We start from the raw sequence: 20713 nt of genomic DNA, 5'->3' as shown, positions 1-20713 counted from the left end.
CATAAAGACTATATTCGTGAATACACTGTCTATACCGTCCACATAATACTGCTGCCATAGACCGTCAATCGTTGAAATTTCGTGATAATATAAATAATTTAGTGTACGCAGTGTGCTTTGAATTTTGCTAGCAACATTCAGTACAAGTAGGTATTCGGTTACAATTCAAACACTAAACAATGACGAAAATTGTAATTCTCTTAATTATGCACAGGAATCTGACAGGGTTTCTTGCCTTGGAAATATGTCATACAAACATCATATAAATACTACTTCTATTTGAACGTCATATCAATATATCATATTAGAAGGCAAGAAGAAGTTGAATGAAGTAATATATCGTTGTATAAACCAGATTTCCTTTCAACATTAAGGTAGGTAAGATTTGAATATTAAAAGATTAAATTATTATCAGTCATAAAACAATATTAATATTTCTATTTCTAAATACTTCTTTTGCAGAATTGTTTTAGTTTTAAAATAGGTGTATCTTCAATAAACTTGAACAAAGTAAACTAGTTTTATAAAGTTTTAACCCCAACAGTCGGTCTTAATTCTTTCACGTTTGCAAATAATGCTAGTGCGAACAAAAAAATAAATTGAATTAAGTTTTTATATAATTGATTGTTGGTTGTTATCAGTTGCATCATTGATATTCCACGGGGAATTTTCTCAATATCTCGTCATGTATTATGTAATTTTCCCAGGATAGGGGCTTTTATCTCAGCAGTTTGTGATATCTATAATGATTATCAGGCGAATTAAAAGATCATTACGTTCTTCAAGGTAATACAATTAAGTATAATTACCGCGCCTTTTATCACACGTGTTTACCAACCCTACGCAATAATCACTTGCTATCATCAGATAAAGCACTCGGCGAATACTTTTCTGATTTTTCAAAAACTAAAATACATCTTTTAAGAATGAGAAAAATTGGTTGATTTAATTGGTTCGGTTTTATGTCACGCCGACTTTGTTATGGTCAAATTGTGATTTTTTAGCTTATTACTGGCTGAGAAACACATTAGTTTTTCCGTTCGCGAATATTTTCTTCAAACAAGTGGAACATGAGTAGAACTGATGTCAGCTATCTTAAAAGATCGAAAGAATTCAAAATCCAAAATAAATTCTAAACCCCCACGATTGTGAAAGACAAGCAATTTAAAAATCAGCAACTTTAATCATTCTGTCACTTTTGGTTATGAAACCATAAGAAGTACGAGTACATAACTTAAGGCAGTTATTGTATTTTAAAGTGTGTGTTAATATAGTGACTAAATGTATGTAATAGATATACATATATATAGTATTTGAATGTAAGACACGTTATTACAAATTTTGGATTTTCACTAGTAAAAATATGATTAAGGTAATTCACGTTAATCAAAATTAAGGTGTATCAAATTATAGATACATTTCAAAGGGTCTACGGACATTTTCTATCTTTAAATAATATCCATGATCGACTAAGTTAAGAAATTATTATTTTTATGGTAATAATAGAAAAACTTTGTAAAATGTCCTTTCATTTATTTAATAAATATATTTGTTACATATTTCGTTTTTCTCAAATGTACGAAAATATTTTCCTATATATAACTGCGTACAGGTTTATGTCTGTAATCAAGAGAGATCCGAGACAATAGCACCTTGTAATAATGTTACATTATAATCATCTGAATAGATAAAAACAATAAAGTGCTTACCTCCAAAAATATAAATAATAATTTTTGAATATTTTTTTTTATATTTTACACTTAATATACATTAGTTTGAAATACAATATTACAGACTTATGTTTTAAAATATTTCCTGAATAAAAATTCTTCAATCATTACGATCACTATTTAAATATTTGCTGATTTATTTATTAACTCCATCAGATGGAACCTGAAAACGTTTATACATACAATATATGAACATGAATAATTTACGAGGTCTTACCTTTGATTTATTAGTTTCTTTTACTAATAATTCATATTTATCCTTGTTTGGCTTCGATGCACAATTATAAATCTCGAACTAGAATTATTTAAAAAAAAAAATACCTCATTTTTAGTAAATTCAAGCTTCTTATTATCTCTGGAACATTCTGGCCCATCTATTAATTTCCAATCAGCTAGCAGGAAGGGTATTGCAAAGTGTTTATAAAAGTTTAAAATGATGAAAACAACGAAAATAGATCTTATGAAAAAATTCGTCCACACAAATATGTATTCAAATAAATGCATGCACAACTTGATGCCTATAGAGAACGAGAAAAGATATACAAATTCATTTATGTGGTACAAAAGTACACGAAGTAAGAGATACTACTAAAAGGTAATCAGCATAATCTTTTGTTTGTTACATACGATAAACAAGTTATTGTTTTAAGTAATTTAAACAATTCGGGTATATCGTTGCCAAGTAGTTCAGATTTATTTTTGACTCTCAAGAAAGCGTATTATAGGGCGTATTACAGTCTATCACAGAACAAGATAGTATTGATGTGTGTTGAATAAAAATAATCGAGGAAAGAATTCTGGCAAACACAAAATATATCGCATCAGATGAGGCGCATTTTGGGAAATTAGAGCTTCCAAAACATAATAAATATCTCCACTAAATGCAATAAATCTCGTTCCTATGAAAAGTTAATCAGAGAGTTATCGAAATCGGAAATTAAAATCGTTCGGTAGAGACATGATGGCTTAGAAAACTTTTTATGCAGAACTGCTATATTGTGAGTTATAGTTTAATATAACAAAATATAATTGATTCAAGAAAATAAATTATAATGTTTACAATGAAAATTCAGCATAAAATATTTTGATTTACATTTAACAACAAAATAAAATGTTTGTTTTATTGTGACATAAAATCTGTGATGAACGGGAAACAAACTACAACTGAAAAATAACATCCAACTTTAAAAAGTAATCCAGCAAAAGACCATAATTTGCTTATTTTGCATAATTTAAATGTTTGCTCTTCATTTTTAATTGTTTTAATCTTTTAATTTTTTTTAATTGATTATTTAAACATTCAGATGGTTTCCAATTTGTAAATCTTAACTTTTTCTAATTTATATTCGTGTAAAGATCTGTATACTTAAGCAAAATATACAGTGATTTTGAAGAAAATGACATCAATATCAGAGTCGAAAAACAGACAGCATGTATTAAATGAGGCTTATGACATAATGTAAAATACAATATATGTAACGACTCCGTACAGACAAACACTCATAAGCTTCCAGTAAACATTAAATATATGTATGAAAACTGTCAAATAAAATGCCTAAGGACCTCCCAGATATTATGGACAATTAATTTGGAAGATTATATATAAATACCTGGCACATTTTGAGTGATAAGAGCTCATCTGCAATATGTTTCAGACAGAAAAAGCAAACTTACTGAATGGTGTATTACTCCACAGTGCTAAAGCATGGACTATTATTAGAATTGCAGATTAAGTGTATATATTTTTCATACAACACTGATACAACAGAGATATTTGAGTATCTGTATTTTTGTACATATTCTAACAATGTTTTATAATCCAAATTTGTTCGAACAGTTTTACTGTACGCAAGTATGACAATTTGAACATCACAAAAATGAAAGTAAAATCAGAAAGGAGAGAGGAGATTAAAAAAAAGCTCCAAGAAAAAGCGACGTCTAAAACATAACGCGAAACCAAACTTCCAAGAATATCAAGTTCAAACCTTAGACATAAGCATCATTTTGGTTCTGCCATTGAAGGTTTTTAAAGTATTTTATATAAACGCATGCGCTTACTTCAAATAATTAACTTTACTACTTTACTATGGAGACCTCAAATTTCACCATTATACGATTACAAAAAGAAACAAAGAAAAACAAATTCGATTACGTTTCACCCCGTACAATAACATCAATTTGAAAGTATATTAAAAATACTTTTGCTATTATGACATGTTTTGAAAGGTTTCCAATTCATTTCAATTTATTTTAACTTTTTATTGCAAACGGAATTCAATATTATCAATCAGCAAATGTAAGAAGTAGCAAAGATGATACGATATTATTGATAGATATGTCTATTACAACATGTGACTTAATTAACGTAAGAAACATTTGATTGGTATATCTTCTATATATTGAGGATAGATTGACATTTCCTTTGATACAATGACCAGATGAAATGATCAGGGACAAGGAGACATAAGCCTAAGTTTTTATGTTCACAGTTAACCTCGAAAATGAAGCTCACATAACATGCACACGACTGTTTAAAGTCTAATTAATAAACACATCAAAGGTTTAATATATAACATATCTTTTTGTTAAGAAATTAATAAAACGAACGAAATCTATTTTAATTTTGCATTTTGATTTTGCATTACTGCAGTAAATGAATAAGTGCTTAAAAGTAAATAAAATGTAACTGTATATAATTTGTATTTGTTTTATTGTGTATTGTTTTATTGTGTATGGATGAATTTACATGTCCGACTTCCTCTTTGTCAGTAATACACTACATCAAAGTTTTTTTTAGATTTCATGTCACATCGATGCAGTTTAGGTCATATGGCGACGTTCCAGCTTTACTAGTGCAGGAAGACCTCAGGTGCCCTCCGTGCTTTATTTGAGACGCGAATGGGCACTTTTTTTACATTAAAGAATCCAAAGTGCCTTTCAAGATTCAAAAGGCGGTTAGGGGCAAGTGGTTTAAAGTCAACGACCTTAACCACTACATTAAAGTAATTTTAAACTTATTTTCAAATAAAAAAAGAGAAAATATTCTAATGTTTTACTCAGTACATGATCATTATATTTTTCTTGAAAAATATAACAATTCATGGCTTTAACTTTATATCGAAAACGGTTAAATGCCACATATAACAGAAAACATGCCAAATAATTGTGTGTTAAAGAGAAAAATCCTTTAGATATTTATTATCATGCACTCTTTCTTCAGAAATTATATGTATATAAATTTAAGGAAATATATCATTACTCCAAGAGAGCAAGTAACTCTTATTTATGATTATAACAAATTACCTTTTTAAACTTCTCAAATTGCCTTTTAAACTTCTCAAATTGTCTTTTTAATTACAATATTATTTCTGTGATTGATTGAACGATAACAATATTACACTAAGTACACATTCTTAAGCTTTTGAAATAATTTCAATTTGTGAAGAAGATATTTAAGATTTTTCTATTTTAAACAAACAAGATAGGAAATAGCCTGGAAAAAACTTGGCACTGATTTAAAAGATGAATACAAGTAATTAAGTTGTCAGTAAAAATATTTGTATTTAATTAACATCATAGTCTGTTAATGTTAAAGAAATGCCATGTTCAAATAAATGAAGCGTATAAACAAAGTTGAATAATCTGGTAAGACTGTAGTTACAGTTGATGTTACTTATTCATTAATTTACCCAGATACAGTTTTCAACTGAATGAACATGTCAAAAGCATTAATCCAGTTGTAAAATATGGAGAAATTCTCATTCTAATACTTGAATTGATCTGTTAATATTGGCCTATATATATATGCGGTCAATTGTTTGTGTTGGTGAATTAAAGGTCCTTATTATTCCTTATTTCTAAAGACGTAGAAAAAACACGGCGATTTGTGACACACTTAAGATATTGGTAATTAACGTGGCGTCATTATTTTCAGTCAAACAAGCGTAAGAAATTTACTATGTGTATTCTATTGTTACACAGTATGTCATTTTTAGAAATTGTGCAGTTTGTTTTAAAATATCTAATCTTTTGTGCATTGAAACCACAGTTTTCAAATTGAATCATTTTCAAATAGATATACACATATTTCTGAAATTAAAGGACCACATAATGTTAAAATAGCCTTTGTCTACTTCTTTTCATTGTTGGTAAAGGATGTTTGTGCATAAGGATATTTTACATGAATGTTTAATGAATATGTAATGCCATATATACTTATAAAGTTCAATGGAAATAACTACTACATGAACTATCGCTTCTCATTAGTTTAAAAAACATAAACACGCCTGAGACAGACAGCAAAACAACGAATAAAACAACAAATTGAAGAAATTAAAAGGATTTCTTAGCGGAGACATAAGCTTATTTAATACCGGACACAATTAAGACCGACAAAACTATAAGGGAATCAATTATACATTATACTTTCTTTATCAATATAAAGATGAAACTCAAATGTCCAAACTTTTGACACAACATGCATGTCAAAGAAAATGAAAACAAAGTTTATATAGTGTGATGAAAAAAGACAACAATCTTGCGATAGAATAAACACTCTAGAATAACAAAGATCATAAGAGTAAAAATTTATATTTGTAGGCAAATTTCAAGAAAGGATTTATCCTAAATTATATACGCTAGAAATTTGAATTTTGGCATTAAAGAAGCGAAGGGGTGATATAGACCATGTTTTGAAGATTGAAGTAAAACCCTTTGCCTATAAAGGGGTTTAAGTTAAATTCTAAGTTCAAAGGGGGAAAATAATCTATTCAGATGGTTACTAGAAATTAGCACAGTGTCACATATGAGATGGGTGAAGATAATTGGTCACATATATATGAAGCTAGACAATAAGAAGTTACAGTTAGCATAACAATTTTCAAGGGAAAGTCTCAGTTTAAAAGGGGAATAATTCTAGAAAATGTGTGTAATAGTTATTTTGGTTACCACGTATTATTTGGGTGATTATAAGGGACATATATTTGAATTTTGAAGTAATACCCGAAGAAAGGAATAGTATAAGAAAAGACATATTAGTGCATATTATGAACAAAATCTGGACGCTGTCGATGACGAGGACCCATGGGCAAGTAGGTTAGTCCTCAATGTAATTTGTATAGTCGTGCTTATTTATTGCTCGCAACAAAGAACTATTGAGGCAATGTTAGTGACTGTAGAACATGTGAATTTCATGGAGTTTCTTCGATTAGTTTAATGTATTATTTTTTTTTGTTTATTTTTTACACCGGTTTCATAAGAAATAAGTTTAAATCCCAAATTGATATTTCTAAACTGAGGCAATTATTCTGAATTTATTCATTGCTGTAATTGTAACGGTACGGTAATCTTAAGCTTTCTCACGCTATGTAAGGATTTTCAGTCAGTAGTTGATTGAAAATATTCCCTTAAATGCTCAAATTAATGAACTAAAAAGAACATTCTGTTGTTAATCGAGAAAACAAACCAATTAAAAAAGTAACCCAAAAAATTTAGATCTAATGTATTGCAAGAAATGAATCATTATTTTTTTCTTTTAAAATATCGAATATGAGATTGAGCAAATCGTTATTAGGAACAGTTTTGAAAATTATTGAAACTGAATCTTCATTTCATATAAAAAGGGGCGGAAGAGTGAATTAGAAAAAAATAATAATTTAGTTGCTGGTCATACTGAAAATCATTCCCTGTTTCACTTTCGTATAAATTCTTTTAAAGGAAGCATCTATAAGGTCAAAAGATGGTTAGATTTTTGAATTTGAAATATAGTTATTTCTGGTCTATATTGTACACAAGAAGAAAGGTATATTCATTTAATTCAAGTAACTTGACTCAGTAGAGCAGAACATCTTCAATACTTATTCTAATACATGGATAAATATTTTATCGTAAACAATTCTATCGCTCATGTTGTTTATTTATAACATGATTGTACTTCCAAAATAAAAGTAAATATGGATAACAATTACTTTAAATGGTTCAAAGTATCATGCAAAACTTGTCCGATCGTAAATTTCTTGGGTTATAGACATATCTTTTTCCTGTGATTCTTTTTCCAGAATGATGTATCTATAAAATATCACGACTGAGTTTTAGTTTCAATAAAGTAATGGAATCAAGGAAAATCTGAGGAATGATAAAATGCTATAAGCTTGATTAAATGTAGATTATTTGTATCACTCACAAAGTTAACTTATTTTATGTCAATATTTATGAATGAATAACGAGAAAGTTATGGTTTAGATGATATATCTATCTTCGATGACATTTTTATGGCAATAACCAAAACAAATATACATGTAGTTCATGACAGGGAATCATATATGGGTAAAGTTTGTTCATTTGTACATGTCATTTATTCATTCAATTATTGGAAATATAGGAGAAGAGAAACGCACCATTATTCGTTTTTTACATAGGTCAATATTTGTAAATACATGTAGGTACATTTCAGTTCTAAAATACTGTCAGGTAAACAATTTTTAAAAAAAGTAAAATTGTTATTTCAAGTTTTTCGTAATAAACAATTATACCCTGCTAAAATCTGAGGAATCTAATGAGTATATACTGTTACATAGCATAGTGTCCTTACTTGAGGGTATTGAATTATGAATCGTGTTATAAAAATTTAAAGTTCAAATGAAAGTTTAACAGTGCAATATTTTTTAAATATTTAAATGAACATCATGTTTGTAAGTACAGATGAACCCTTCAGCAGACACTAATTGGTTGATACTCGTTGCCTAGCCCGTTCATATAAACATATTTTATTCCTAAACGCTATACACAGTAAGTTTGTATAATGGAAATTGATTAAAATGAAAGATGATAAAATGCTATTATGTTCTTCTCCAAGTCCATTATATTTAAGTTTACAACAACAAGATGGCATCATTTAACAGAAACAATGTTTTATGGCTTAACAAAATAAAATTTGAAGAAAATTAATGTGTAGGTAAAGTAAAATAACACAGTTTATATTGAGGTGTTTCATTACATATAATCATACTCTTGATTGACAGAATACATCCTTTTTATTATTTAAATATAAAGATAGAATGTTCATGCTCATACAACTTGAGTTTTATCTTAACTGACTTTTTATTAGCTGTTTCATTTATTCATGAAAAAATCCCCGAGATAATTATATTTTGTATTTAACGTTAACTTGCAGTTTTAAAAAAATGTTCTCGGAAAAGTATAAAAAATGATAACATTAAAAATTATTTTTTTACATCGTAAAGTGACGTGACGTTTGAGAATAAAAATATAAAAATTGCAAAGATTCGTTATGATTTCACTAATACAAGATTTTAAATTATATTTGTAAGCAGATATCTTTATCATCAACAGACATTTCATGTGATTCGTGCGTTTTCATACTGTTTGATGTGTTTAATTATCTTAATTATGATAGTTATGATATCAATTCTGGCAAGGAATGGTGATTAGAAAATATGATAAGAGTAATTATCAGATGTCCTTGAAACATGCGCAATGCTCATTGATAATACGGTTGAGATAAACAAAAATCGTAGAGCTAACAATAAATATTTACTAGCTGAATATATAGTGAATTGAATATTTTATAGATTTTTAATGAGGGGGGAGAACACAATATCCCCGTGATTTCTTAAACTATGTTTCCATTTTTTCAATCGTATGAGTGAAGAACAAAAACAGTGATTAAAAATTGGCTTTTTTTGATGAATGAGAGATTTTTCCATACAATGTTTTGTTGAATGATATGTTTTTCCTTATCTTATATTTCATCATATGAAATATTTTGTAGTGTCACAAACACATTGATTGAAAAATTAAACAAAATTAAAATGTTATGATTTTTGAATTTCATGTCTTACCAATTTTATAAAAATAAATATTTTTAAAACGTTACTCTTCAAATAAGCAATTTTATCTTCTATTATAAAACAAGAAATCATTACATAATAACTGAGTATTATCAGGTTTCGTTTTCTAATTAGCCGCCACAAAAATGATATTTATTCCTCCGGGTGAAATTGTCTGGTAATAAAATGGTTAACATGTTTATAATACTCATTTGTATTGTGACATTTAATTCTTAACAGTACAAATATTCTATTTCTATTATATGAGGTATGTTCATGGACTATTGTTTTCGTCTTTTATAATGTTATGTTTGGCACTCTTCCAATATTTTAATGTCTTAATTGACGTCACACTATTAATTTCATTAAGGAATCTCATTCACGAATACCGATTAAATTCCAACAAAAACTACTGCACTTTACAGCATCAGTTGAATTGCTTTTGGAAATCCTAGACTATTTGGGAAGCAACAAAATTCTGTGTAACACTTCACATAAACATTTAAACCACATATCTCTGATTTTCGAGGCAATACCTAACGAATAAGTGAGAAAGCAAAATAGTATTATGTAGATGAACACGTAGGTTTAAGTGTAATATATTATTTTTACTGAATTAACACATTTGTTTAAACTCAAGGGCAATTTTGAAATCTCAATTTTGGAAAATTGACTTTCTGCAATTATATCTGAATATTGAAAACATTTGAAAGTCTATAAGAAACATCGAAATATAAACGCTGTGGAAAAGACATACATAGCTAGAGAGATATAAAAATGCACTTTGATAATGCACTCCGAAGTTTTAGCACATTTTCTATAATATTCTCATTCCTGGTCCTATGTATACTTATCAATCACCAATAATTTTAACCTCTATGGTAGACAGAAACAATGCTGTAGTTTCAGATTATTTTTTTCTTCATTAAAAGTTAACAATATTTCAATCTATCGCATAATAAGAATATTGTCTTAACAAAAACAGCGAAAGGAGGATTTGAAATGATTACAGATATATTTCATTTGTCTGTTTTTTTTATAATGCTAAAACCCTCGTTAAAGAAAAGTTAATATTTCATGCAGTAGCACAAAGCATCTCTATTCAATGTTCAATAAGTTTTTGTAAGAAAGAATAATTCCTTTCTTTTCTTTAACCTAAACATTGTGATACAAAATATCCGCATAATCTTAAACAACCATGTGAACATAATTGTATGCTTTTTAGAAACATATACTGTACTCAGCATAATTAAACAGCTTACAAGTAAAGAAAAATAAATTTGTATTGAATGATCACTTTGCATGATTGATTGACACATATCCCTATAATGTTTATTTAATCAGATTTTGACATACTGTACATATGTTGTTGTATTTTGAAACAAGTTAAACAATGCATATATTATCATTTCACTGATAAAGAAAACACGTTGCCAAAAGAAATCAGACGAATAATGTTCCTTTGTCATTCATAAGTCAAGTCTAGCATATTTAATTGCAACGTAAAAGTGTTAAAAATCGTGATTTTGTTCGAATAGTGAAATAAATCCCATATTGTACTGTTCAGAATACAAGCAATGAACCATATATAGCCCTTCCAATTAAAGAATATAATTATAACAGATGTATAAGTCACAAAATGAGTAAAATAAAAATGCAGAGTATCGCTTCTAGCAACGGCTAAACATTGACCAAACTTTAATGATGTACCGCTTACAGTAATATTATCACAACACCTTCATCAGGATCAAAACAATAGAGATATTCTGCCACTTAAGTATGTATACAAAATGTGAACTACTTTTAGATGAAAGGCTACTTAAAAAGATGAAAAGTTACTTCACTAGTGAGACCAAAACAACATATTTTAAAAGAAACTCTAAAAATGATGTGTATTTGATATATTTTACTGTAGCAGTTACACCGCCGATAATTTCTTAACTTGTAATTATACAATTATTCTGTGTTCCTTCATTTCATTTAAATGGGAACCTTTAAAATTGAAATAAAATCCATATTTCCTTATATGAGCAGATTGTATGAAATACAAGTAGAAAGATGGACTTATACTTTATATGTTATATTATAATACTGCACATTTGTAACGTCAATTTTCATTGGATAATCGTGACTTTTATATAGTTTATATACACGGCTGCTGTCGATTCATAAAGAAATCTTACTTTTTTCTCTAAAAAATGATGCTTGCTGTATTACAAATTCGTTATAAAGATTGTTTACAGGTTATATGGCCGTATATAAACGGCTTTTTGCAATATAACACTCGCCTAACGGCTCGAGTTATATTTACAAATAGCCATATAACCTGTCAACGATCTTCATAAAAACTATATGTGATATCATTTAGTATTTTCTAGTATATTTGGTGCGTTTGTCTTGGGTAAAAATCTCGTATAATTTAACCATATATTTCCCATAAACCTCTTTTCTCGAAGCTTCTTAGTTAAATGAAACGATATAAATATGCTATGCATAGGCATAATTTATGATAAAGAGTGTTATTTTCCTATACCATGAGCCATACAGTGAAAAAGGAATATACAAAACGACAAATTTATAGCAACTGAACACGACAACTTTCAATAAAAACTAATTACTTTCAACTCTAAGGACGCTTTTAATTTGTTTAGAATGTGGGTAATGTATAAGAGATCTCACTTTATACGCAAATTCAAATATATTTGGTCATTTATAAGATAATATAAATATAAGCGATATATAAATGTAATATTTCCACAAGAAACCCACATAATTCTTACATTTATTGTAGCTATATCTGATACAGTAGAAAATTTGAAATAGTTAGGACTTTTCCAATTCAATTCAATAAGTATTTTCTAAAATGCCATAGAATTGTAGCATTTGCTGTTTTACACATGATAGAAACTGAAAGAATTCATGTCCGATCAAATTTATATTGTCAATGGATCCTTATTGTTATACATGTATTTCAAAAGTTGCTTCGAAATAAGTGTAAATAGAGTTAATCATATATCGCATGTTTATCCTGATCTGGCAAAAGTCAATACAATTATTCATTTGGACTATTTTATTTTAAATAAAGAACATCGATAGGCATTACAGAATATAAGTACATTCGATAGTAGGGTTATAATAACACTTTTATTTTGCTGTAGCCGTTGTTGCAGAGGCAAGATCACAAAAGATGCCTCCGGCTTACAAACATCAAAAGAGTAACAATAACAAGATCCAGATTTAAATATCTTTAATATGTATCTTACCTTAAGATCATGGTTGATGACATTATTTCCAGGATTGTCAGACTATTATTCAGATTAAGAAAGCAATAAATAAGATTTTTCATTTTATTGTTGTCTTTATTTTTCATTTTATTTTTGGGGTGGGTTTTTGTTTTTTGCTGTTTTTACTCGTATTTTGAATATGCAATAAAGGAAGTATGTTGAATAGGTTAAACATTATACTTGTACTTTAAAAACAGCATATAATGTTTTTTGTAGTCAGCAATTTCATTCAATATACAGTTGTTCAAAAGCCCTCCCTGCCACATGGGAAGATAATATTTCATAATCTCTTTATGCATGAATATATACTGGCAATGCTTTATCGCTTTATCAAATCAGCAAATAAAAATTTAAGACAAAATAATCTTCATTCTCAAGATTGTTTTTTCTCCCGTGCAGAAAAAGAACATGATATTATTTTTATTTTGATCATGTCTATAATTGCGATTAACATATTCCAATAAATTTTAACATACTATGTTGCTTTTTTTTCAATCACAGTAATATATTTATGGTATTATGAAATCTAATATCAAATTTAAACACATATGAAATACGACGTAAATTAACGTTTACCTTTATCTCAAACATTTTTTGCATGACAAAATTTTTAGGCCAATCAATAGAGTACGATATTAGGTAGTATAAAGTTAAATGAAATCATTTCTCTAGAGTTTAATATTATAACCTATATAGTCCTTTGCTTAGTGAAATTCACATATACTTATCCTATGTCAATTATTTTATTTTTCTGCATGATTTTAAACCGTCCTGTTTTTACAACATTGATTCTGACAATTAATGTACAAATTAAGATATAATCATATATATTGGAGTGTTTCATTTTATACATTATATAAATGATTTCATCTTCTTAATATAAAAAGACAACTCCTACCTTTTGGAGTCCAGGCGCTTACTGATACCGGATGAAACAAGTTTATTTTGGGAAGCAATCATTCGTCGTGTCGTCTTCGCCAAATGCTGGAAGAAAGATAGATTTGCCATTAGTCTTTGTATTGCTTATGAACAGATGACATATGGCTTTCCTTCCTTTTAATCCAACCTCAACATATCTTACGATTATGTACTATAATGAGTTTATATGTTGAAGAACAATTTATGCACAGTTTTCCTATACCCTTAAAGAAGTATAACCTTTCAGATTTATTACAGGTCATGCATGGTTCAACATATAACGCAGGATGTTTTTCACATTATCTCCGAGAGATGATATGACATTACTACAATGATAGTGTATATACACACCATTCTACAGACAGGAAATTGGCATAGCATACAATAAATGACGCTTTGTTGTTATAAGTGGTCGTTCTAACTACAAATATTGAATAAGACAATGCCATCATTTTCTTCTACAGAACAGAAATATTCAGTCTGTTTTCATCATTAGCACTAGCCATAAATAATGAGTATTTCGACGAAAACTTCTCAAAGCTTTTTAAAATTTGGAAATTTGGAAAAGGGGAGATCCCACAAGAGCAATGAAAACAAAGTTAAATGATGAAAACGGCAGATTCACATTGATTTAATCTCTTCGTGCGATACTGGAAAGTGCAACATTTCAAACGCTACCTAGCACCGGCTTAAGAAGTCAAAAAACATGTTTCATGAGTTGAGAGATACCAATGTAAAAACAAATGAAAGGTAAATGAAATAAGTTTTTTTTATTTTATCGGTTTTAAAAAAAACTTTGACAGGTTATATGGTCTTCTATAAACGGGTGTTTGCAAATATAACCCGAGCTGTTGGGCGATTACCCTGGTGGCTCCAAACCGGTAGTCCTGTGTTGCAGGTTTGGTTGTGCGGGGATGCGTTCCTTGTTGATCATTTCATAATTCATTTTGCAAAGTTTTTTATAAACGACAATATAACCTGTCAAAACTTAATAATGAATTTGTAATACAGCAAACTTTCCTTATAAGATAAACCAAATCTTCATAAATTGAAAGTAGCTTTGTAAATTGAAACGTCAAGATTATCCAATGGAAATCGACATTACAAACATGCAGTATTAAAAGTTAAATATCAAATGTTTAAAATATATAAAAGATCTTCATTTAAGGCAAATAGATGCATTGATAGTGTAAGTGTAACTTTGACGTGCAAGTTTATCAAATTTATCTTTTGAGATGATCGTTCATTAGATGCTTCATTTACAAGTCTCCCTGTAACGATTTAATTCAAATTATGTGTAAAGCAACATGCAAACTGCTCATTAGTTAATAACTGTTCTTAGCTTGATGCAATTATAAATGCCCTAAGCCTCTGCACTTCCGTGGAAACGAGGTTATGCTTTCACCTTGGTTTTTTATTTGAGAAATATCTATCCGACGATTTTTTATATATGACAATTAGCTTAAAAAAGAGTATGATTTCAGACTGCTTATGTTTATTGCCGTTTTCAATTTTCGGTCAAGTCTTTGTAAATATTGCATTCGCCGATTCATCAATAAGACTTTCTTGTTTATATGTAAGAACATCGTCATAAGGTTTTTCTTCTAGCTTTATTACGAGTCTGTGGTTGAATTTATCTGCCACAAAACGTTTCCGCTAGATATCTATCTCATTTTGTACTTTGATAACATACTTTTCAATAAATATTTTATATTAACGTTTTTTACGGGGTTTGCTTCACTTTACTTTATGGCATGCTTGATGAGTGAACACGAGCGTGTCAGATTTCTAACACAATTAATTATAGATTTTTCTTACGGCGTTGGCTTAGTAAAAAGTAAAAAATACGCAGAAAAATTTTAGCTGATTTTCTTCTATTTCGTTTTAAAATGTACAATGAATGCATTGATAAAAAGTAATATCCTAATGTTAACTGTTTTTATATATCAGTTCTAGTTTATATTGTTATCAAAGCCTTATTAAATTTGTTGAAGGGATTTCTTAAAAAAATGTATTTTTTTATTTGTTGTAATGATCTTATTTTTTCATGGCATCAGTGTGTTTTTCACTTAATCTAAAAATTGAGATCTTTACATCTTCTGAACTGATTAAAAAGCAAAAATCATAGCTTGCAAGCTTGGTTTTATTGAGCTTGTTTATTTGCCGGTATTGATTAATACAAGCTTTCAGCAACGCCCACTTTCACCGCCTTAACAGTCGTGAACATTTATACACGATAATAGTGACATTTTGTAAACTATTTCAAGCAAGTTAATTGTATCTTCATTTTTGTATTTCATCATCTTTCGAACGTTTTATCTCATAAACTATGATATAACTATAGCAAATAAGTTTGACTAAAATCAGTCAAAACCTAATATTTAAAGCATATATAAACCAAAAAACAAAGTATGAATATAAATAAGAAAAATAGTATTTGGTATTCGCTGTCTTATTGATTTTACTGAAAGAATAAGAATGTTAAACATCGTATTCATTCACTGATTTGGATATTTTGCCAATATCATGTTATCAAAATTAAGATTTTTCATTATATACAAGGTCATATACAAGGTCAAAGAGGATTCATGTGACTACCCTACATGTTTTCTCCTTTACTTGTAAAAGGTGATCATCTTACTAGAAACATGCATTCGTTTTATATATTTTATTTGCAATATTATTGTGGAAATTTGAAAAGAAAATTTATTTGTTCACTTAAATAACTGCTTACTTTTACTGTGAAATTGATATGATTGCTGACAAAATAACTACAAAATAGCAATAACTTGACAAAACTATTACAGATACAATAACAATTTTTTAGGTCAATATATGCAAATAACGACCATGCGGGGTTCTTAATAAAACAGACTCAGTTCCATTAACAGCTTCCATGGAGACATGCTTCTTATTTCTCTGATTAAGAATGTGGTAGATGCTCATTAAGTTGCCTAGCAATGCAATCGACATTCATCTGTGTGTTGTCATTATACAGAAATGGAGAATACTGATACAATCCGTGTCTTATTTTTTTCGGACACGATTTATCGATAAAACCAAACTTTAAATGAGGAATAAAATTTAAATTATTTCATATTTCAGGACAAAGCTCAAAACACTGGGACAAAGTCAAATAACCATTTTTATATCTGATTGTGTAAGTAAACTTTTAACTGATTTACTGATACATGAAGATGTTATGGATATAGTCTGTGTCTGTTCATATTCTATACTGAACGCGTACGATCATCCTTCTATACGGGCCAAACAAAACAAACGCATAAACACTACGTACGTATTAAGATTAAGATATTAAGCTTTTTAGATTTAGTCGGATTATTCTTGTTACTTTTTTGCTTTAACATTTATTAGATGTTTTTCTTTGTTTTTGTTGTTGTTGTAATAATATTTCCTACGAAAACAAGACAACATTTTGTTTGTAAGATCAAACGCTGCAAATATATATACATGAAACTATATATAATTTTGTATCTATGTACCTGTATGTTACAACTCTTCATAATCAGTTTTAACTACGACCTCAATCAAGTTTTATTCATGAATGTATCTTAATAAATTATTATAAATAAATGTTATGTGGTAACGATGAACAATAAATATATAGACATACTCGTATTTCTAAAAAGTTCTCAATGATATTAAGTCCATACTCAATACTTTTCATTTCACAATAAATGTCAATGTAACCAACCCAAAAGCATTTAACTGAATAAATAATCAATCTTTATGAATAAATAATCAATCTTTAAAGCCTTTTTGAAATTTGATAAATTTTGGGGGAAATCCCTTTTTTTATGAAAAAATGCTTCCAGAAAAACCCCCCCCGTTTAGGTAAAACACCGTTTTTTGAGAAAAGTTTCATGAAATATTTTATTTATAACTGTTTGGCCCAATTCATTTTTATTATCTGGGTTTGTTATTTGAAAATTTTCTTTTTCCCTAAAAGGGGGTTTTGTTTTTATGAGGGAAAAAATATTGAAAAAGTTTTTGGTTTTTTAAACATTTACCCCTTTGTAAATTTAAATCCTTTTTCAAAAATTTTTATAAGATCAACTTTTGTTTTTTCATTTTTCTTTTGGCCACCCATTTTTTTAAATTTAGGTTTTATTTTTTAAATGGGCTTATTCCCCGGATAAGACTTTAAACTTGAGCGTCTAAGTAAATGATCAAAGATATCTATCAATAAGAAGTTAATGTTTATGTAACATATTTTGTTGTTAAATTAAATGATGTGGATTCGATATATTGCAATTTAACAACAAAATACTGGTTACAATAGAGAACATTAACTTTTTATAGTGAAAGAATATCTTTGAATACTTTAAATGCCCTAATGATTTCCCAAAGATTCAAAGCCTAATCCTCGTATTAAAACTACCGCAATATTTTGTTTTTTTGGAAAAAACTTATTTGGTTCTAAACCACCACTTTATATATTTGGTAAAATTATATAAAGTCAAACAATAAAATGTATGACTATTCTATAAAAAGAATATAAAAGTTGTACTTCATTAAGCATGGTTTAATTTTATGCATTAATTAACTGATACAGTACGAGTAAAAACTAAAAATGAGTAAAACAATAAACATTTATTAGCTATTTTTGAACTTGACTTCTTTTCATGTAATCATTACATTTGATTCACTGTTTATTAATTTTATATTCATTTACCATGACATAATTCCTGAACTTAAATATACAAGAAAAGTAACAAGGACATATATAAAAGTCACAAACGGTGCATGCAATTTTCTAAACTGATCGATAGCTACCAAACAGGCCACCGATATTACTCACGAAGATTTATAGCATTTGAAAGTTCCATTTATTTAGTTGTTTATCAGTCAGCAAAACAGTATAGTTCCTGCTAATAACGTGTTACAGGCGATTCACTTGATTATTTTACATGCTTTTCTCATTACTAGTGGTAGATGATCTGACAGGTAATAAATTTGCTTGTATTCTCTCTGCTATGTTTGCTTTCTGTTTTTGCCGACTCAGTGAAAATTTACATTTATCCTTTGATACAAACAAACAATAGTACATAATTTATAAAGAGTTAGCCTAACTTTTCGAATAATAGACAAGTATTGTATTTAAGTGAACTATATATCAATCAGTCACCACAAAGTAGTTTCTAGAGTTTCGTTTCATCCAGGACTCTTTACTCTAAAAGCTGTACAGTCATTCACAAGTATGCTATCTAAAATGTTTACATATATTTAGATGACACGAACGTATATATTGTAACATTGTTCATGTATGTATTTGCTGTTATTGTTTGTTCAGCTCTTCAAATATTGGAGGAAATAAATGTGTCTATCTACCATAAAACTGTGTTCTTAAACAAAAGACCAAGTGTGATAGACTGGTAAATAACCGAATTCCATAACCAATAAAAACAATCATTGAGTTTAATTCGATTTAATATATAAAACATAAAATGGTGCCTGTCTAACATTTGTTTTTTTTTAATCTAAATAAAATATATCTAATTATATTCCATTGCCATGTTTGTTTAAGTTTGTTTTGAAAATGTTTAGCTTGCTTAAATTGAAGTTTTATGTAATGTTCAATTAAAATGAATAATATTAACAAGACAAAAATTGTCATAAATTATATCTTAAATTGCAGTAAAATGAATCACCAAAATGTGCAGACATGATAATTTTCTTTCATTTCTATCAACATTTGTATTTCATTTTCTTTATCTTTATCTATAAAAAAAACTTTTCTAAACATTAGATGAATTGCCAAAATTGTTTCAATACATTTTTATTCTTTATTCTTTACGGTTGTTGTGGGAAAATATAAATAAATTTGGGTTTAAATTTTAAAATTTTAAAAATAAAAATTTCATTGATTAAAATTTTAAAAAATTATTATTTTTCTGGGTTTTTGTTGTAAATATATTGATTGATTTAAATTTTTGCTGGTTTTTTTATATTTGATTATTTAACAATGTGATTTGATGTTTACAGACAAATGATTATGATTGATTTATTATTTATGAAAAATTTAAACAATATCAGTGCCACATCCATTTGCAAAATGAAATAATGTTAATTTCAACTATAAAGGGAAAACACAACAAATTAGAATTAGATGTTACAAGATGTATTTATTATATCGATCACCTATTATTTTTAATCATTTTGACTAGTTGTATATTTATATATATTTATATAGGTATACATTTTAAACAAAACATTAAACATATATTTCAGTAATTTTTTAATAAACCGCTTTAAAGTCGAAAATTGCTCCTAAATTGAACGTCAAATTTCACACAAAACTGACAGTTTTCTTTCCATTTTTCAAACATTTTTTGGCGTAAAACAATAAATGTTATATCAGCTTAAAGGAGAAAATCATTTCTGTCGAATGCTGTAGAATTTAAGATATTTTGTCCGCCTATGGTGTTGTGATATCTGTAACAGTTACCAAGGATACGCAACGACGTCATGTTCAAAAACGGGCTATGATGGTCAACTTTGACGTCGTGTGTACACAAATTAGCTGAAACTATTGAAATCAACGGAATCTAATCAGAAATATGGTCAACTTATTGCAAGTCAATTTTCAAGACGCTACTCGAAAATTCGCAAAGTGTCGCGTTCTACCTTAAGAATATTTTTAGATATCGAAAGTGATATGAAAACCAATTAAATGAATCATATCAAAGGCTACAACATGAATACTTATAAAAAAGAAAAAGCAATGTTCATGGAGCAATTCAATTCCATTGTACTGCTAGATCTATATATAAATAATATCATCGTGCCCAGTGGAAATTTATTTCCATATAGGTCAAAGGGAATTCCAAAAAATGAAAGAAGTAAACACAGTTATTTCAATTCTTTTGCTGCCATGTCACGTTACATCTTCATTCATTTTAACAAATGAGTT

General features: G+C 28.2%; 1 protein-coding gene across 4 annotated transcripts in view; it reads right to left on the bottom strand.

Annotated features, from left to right (window-relative positions):
* LOC132744227 (G-protein coupled receptor moody-like) overlaps window positions 1–20713 on the bottom strand; it is a 114941-nt gene that overhangs the window by 20158 nt on the left and 74070 nt on the right. For all 4 annotated transcript variants that reach the window (XM_060732864.1, XM_060732869.1, XM_060732867.1 and 1 more), the window contains exon 3: window positions 13760–13845. The gene's annotated coding sequence lies outside the window, so the exon portion shown is untranslated. The remainder of the gene's footprint in view (window positions 1–13759; window positions 13846–20713) is intronic.

The sequence above is a fragment of the Ruditapes philippinarum genome, unplaced genomic scaffold (assembly GCF_026571515.1).
Source record: "Ruditapes philippinarum isolate M1 unplaced genomic scaffold, ASM2657151v2 ctg1491_1_1_1_1, whole genome shotgun sequence".
Taxonomy (NCBI): domain Eukaryota; kingdom Metazoa; phylum Mollusca; class Bivalvia; order Venerida; family Veneridae; genus Ruditapes; species Ruditapes philippinarum.
This window is presented reverse-complemented; position numbering and strand designations above follow the sequence as displayed.